Source organism: Rhinatrema bivittatum, chromosome 4 (genome assembly GCF_901001135.1).
Source record: "Rhinatrema bivittatum chromosome 4, aRhiBiv1.1, whole genome shotgun sequence".
In the NCBI taxonomy this organism is placed as follows: Eukaryota; Metazoa; Chordata; class Amphibia; order Gymnophiona; family Rhinatrematidae; genus Rhinatrema; species Rhinatrema bivittatum.
The window spans coordinates 29,962,634-29,967,300 of record NC_042618.1 but is presented as its reverse complement, the minus strand read 5'-3'; the positions used below and the strand labels follow the sequence as shown (position 1 = coordinate 29,967,300).

Sequence of the window (4,667 nt, the reverse complement as noted above, 5' to 3'; positions counted from 1 at the left end):
CTTTTTCAGGGCCTGGCACTTGTGCGTGCACCGGGTTTTACACGTGTGGCCAGGCCTGTTATAAAAATGTGCGCTGTGCGCGCAAGGTCCGGCCATGTGCGTAAACCCTAAGGGGGGTCATTTTCAAAAGGAGTTATGCACATAAATGTAGCTACTATTGTAGCAATTTTCAAACGCTATTTACTCACGTAAAGTGCATTTATGTGAGTAAATCCTATGGACAATTCAATGGCATATATTGTAGCAATTTTCAAAAACCCACTTACTCGAGTAAAGTGCATTTACTCGAATAAAGCCCAGTTTTACTCAAGTAAATGCTTTTAAAAATCAGGCCCTTAGTTTTTACGTGCATAGGTCTTTGAAAATTTGGCCTTATGTGTGCAGAACAGATACTACACTTGATCTTAGCCAAAGGATTGAGAAGCAAGAAGTGTAGGAGAGTTCATACTATGGTTATATAGTAGAGAAAGAAGAGCATGCAGGCTGTGGTACCTGAGTGATTTCCATATCAGCTTACACACATTAAAGGGCTGAATTAGCACAAGTTTGAAACTTGTGAGCAGCAGTGACAATCATCAAAAATTAGCTATTTTTCTGTGTAATATCAGCTTTCAAAAAACACCTTATATGAGTATAGATTGTTGTTGCTTAACTTTTATAATGAAGGAGAAGCTATGAATAATGTCAAGTTTTGTGAGATAGTTTCCAGTAAAGTTTGCTGGTGTGTGGGAGACTTCAGGTCCTCTATAGTTTTCAGGTAATTGGAGAGGTTTGCTTGACTGATATGAGTCATCCTCTAATCAATGCCCAGTATGACAAAACATAGCATATGGTCTTATAATGTTATAGAAATAACTGTTCAAGAGTTTAAGATGTGTTATTTTTGTGTAAAATAAAAAAAAAAGATTGTAGGGAGTCACATGATGTGGTGAGCGTGGTCGGGTCGCACAGACCAGGCTCCGGTCGTCTCTCATCCTATTTTGTTCAGGCAACCCGCTTTTTGAATGATTTTCTAGTTTATATGGCAGGGTGTTGCCACCCATCATCCCGAACTCATGTAACCGGGTTCCTTTTCTTCTTGTGACGATTATGGCTATGAAACTGCAAAAGAAAGAAAAAGAGAAGCAGAAACCACCCGACGCTAAAATGGCACCGAAGTCCCCAGAAGCAGGAGATCACTTCGGAGAAGAATCTTTAGAGGATATTTTTTTGTATTATAGTTCACCTTATCTAGTATTCAGGTTCATTAGCTTTATATGTAACATATAGCTCCTCGAATTTAACATTTAGTTATTCTACTGTTCCTTGCCTCTTATAGTTGTTACTGTTCCATGTAAGGGCTCTGCCTATATGTAAATGGCTCCGCCTAAATGTTCCTAGTTATATGTAAACCGATACGATGTGCAAACGGCTATCGGTATAGAAGAAACTCTAAATAAAACAAATAAGTAAATAAATAAATAATAAAATATCCCAAGCGGTGATTGTGCCTTTGGATTCACGTTTGCATCAAATTTCGGAGCAGATCGCGGAGGTCCGTTCTTCACTGATTTAAATAGATAATAGAGTGGAACGCGTGGAAGGCCGAAAGACTCTGCTGGAAGATGATGTTGGCACATTGGAACGGCGGATACTTGTTTTGGAAACAACAGCGAAAGCCCAGGAAGATAAAATAGACGAAATGGAGAATCGAGCGAGGAGAAACAACTTACGGTTTGTCAGATTTTCAGAAACTATCTCAGAGGCAGACCTTATAAGCACCTTGCAGGCGTGAATTGGGAAACAGGTACCAGAGTTCCTACCCCAGTCTAAAGGCCTGCTGGAACGAGCCCACTGCCTAGCACCGAGAATGCGGGAGGGAGATCCTACCAGACCCAGGGTGATCATTGCCCGATTACTAAACTATGCTAATATGGTAGCGACAATGCAGCATTATCATAAAGAATGGGACTTTACTTTTGAGAATAAGAAAATTCTCCTCTTCCAAGATTTTTCTACACGTGTCTCAGGCCTCCATAAAGCCTTTAAGCCGATCTACTCCGAGCTCATCACAAAAAGGTCCGTTTCTCGTTGCTGTATCCTGCTAAGCTGAAAATCTGGTTCCAAGGCTCGCCGAAAACGTTTGAGGAAGTGTCATCTGCTCGAGAATTCGTAGCTAAGATTCCACAGGCAGCGATGGAGCAGACCGGGTGAGATGATTATAATTCTATGCTTCTATGGTGGGAACGAGAAGCAGGAGAAAGAAGCGCTCAACTTTCTGCTGTTGGAAGGCCAAGAGTTGCCGTGGCATGCACCATTTTGGAGTTCTGTTGTTAAAGTTTACTCTGGTACACCACCTGTATAAAATCTCCATGTAGGAGAGTCCAGAGTGGCCTCTCCAGGATAAACTCTGGAATCGAACGTTCTGATCTGGCTTCCTTGTTAGCGAGAAGTCGAGAATCTTTAGATTTGATTTGATTAACTTTAATTTCGATATTGGAATGTATACACAAGACTCCCATGCTCTGTGGACATATATATTTTGTAGTACTGTTATTTCTGAGAGGTGACCGAGCACATCGGTTACACATGACTCCAAGCCCTACAAGAGGGACATTTAGTTCAAGTTGGGGGGGGGGGGGCTTTATCGTTTTAGGCGTAGTTCAACTTGAGGGTGGGGGGAAGGGGATAGGGGAAGGGAGGAGGGGGGGTAGAAGTTCTGGAAATGTGATGTTCCTCAGCAATTCTTCGATATAAAATTATGCTTGCAATTCTTTTAGATACCCGAAGGTAATAGATGAGAAGGAGTGGGCAATGCATGGTAGAATACTTGCTCCAAGATCTTATGAAGTGGTGGGAATAAATTGGCCAATTCTTAATTGAAACCTATTAAAATGGTATGGAATGTAGCTATTTGGAACGTCTCTGGCCTTGGTAGCCCTATAAAGAGAGAGAAGATCTTGTCTAGACTGAATAAGTTAAATGCTAAATTGATTTTTATGCAGGAAACCCACCTTACTCAGATTGAAACAGCTAAACTAAAGAAGAAAGGATTTGGGCAGGTATTCTCAGCAGCGGGGTCCTCTAAAAGTCGGGGAGTTGCAGTTCTTATCCATAAGACTCATGATTTTCAACTAAGTCAACAGATTATGGATCTGAATGGATGTTTTATCATCCTGGTAGGTAAACTTATGGGGATCATAAGTTTAGCTCTAAATCCCAGTAAGTTTAGCTCTAAATCCCAGTAAGACTGAACTTTTAATCATATCCAATAGGCCACCGCTCCCAGACATCCCACCCGCTTACTCTTCCACATCTTTCCCATCACACGTTCGCAACCTTGGTGTTCTTATTGACAATCATCTTACTTTCAAACCCTTCATTAAATCTATCATCAAGGACTGCTATTTTAAGCTCCAAACCATAAAAAAACTCAGACCACTGCTACACTTCTCTGATTTCCGCACTGTACTCCAGTCTATCATTTTATCTAAGGTAGACTACTGTAATGCACTCTTCCTTGGCATTCCCGCAACACATACCAAACCCTTACAACTATTACTAAACGCCGCCGCCAGGATACTATCAAATTAAAAAAAAAGAGACCACATCACCCCCACACTTATCGAACTTCATTGGCTCCCTATACACTCCCGAATTCTTTATAAAACCCTTTCCATCATCCACAAAAGTCTGTCGAATTCTAACCTTAATTGGATCAACCCCCCTCTCATCCCCCGTACCTCGAATAGACCCACACGTACAGCCCTCCAAGGAACCCTACGTGCCCAACCTATCAAATCTTTCAAATTATCATCCACCATAAGCAGAGCTTTCTCTATCGCCGGCCCCTCTTTATGGAACTCCCTGCCTCCCGATATACGCCTGGAAACATACACACCCGCTTTCAAAAAAAAACTGAAAACATGGCTCTTCCAGCAAGCTTACCCCATGTCACCTTCCATTACATAACTCCCCACTGCTTGACTAAGAATCGCCTATATGCCTAAGAATCTATTTCTCAGAAGTCGCCTTACGCCTATCGATTTCGTACTTTGACTCTGCTATTAATGTTGTTAGCTATGTATATAGTTTGATTGTACGTATATAGTGATTTGCTATATCTATTTATTGATTTTATGGACTTTGCCCGGCATAGTCAGTTCTTTCCCGTATCCCTGTTTTAGCCTCATTGCTCTCAGTTACATGTAAGGGCCCTGCCCAAAAGTTAACTTGTATTTCTATGTTATATGTAAGGGCTCTGCCCAACTGTTCCTGTTTAATTGTAAACCGATGCGATGTGTGAACGGAAGTCGGTATAAAAGAGACTTTAAATAAATAAATAAATAATAAAATCTTGATATCGGTATATGCTCTGAATGTCTATGAGCACCCCTTTTTTGTTGACCCAGTGACAAAAGTTTCCCAAGTAGAACAATATCCAATTATTCTGGGTGGAGATCTGAACTGCATTGTTGACCCTGCATTGGATAGAAAGCCCTCGAAGGGTGGGCACCTCATGGGAGACCATAAAGGCCCACCGTTTCTTTGTAAACAATTACATTTAGATCTCTGGCAATCTCTAAATCCTGGAAAGCTAGAATTCACTCATCTAGCTAGAGCCCATGCCTCCTGGTCGAGGGTAGATTATCTGTTTATTTCTGAAAGTCTACTTCCCTTTTTTGTAA

General features: G+C 41.3%; 1 pseudogene; it reads right to left on the bottom strand.

The window, feature by feature from the left end:
* Positions 1-254: 254 nt before the first annotated feature.
* Positions 255-428, bottom strand: LOC115091393 (annotated as a pseudogene).
* Positions 429-4,667: the final 4,239 nt, after the last annotated feature.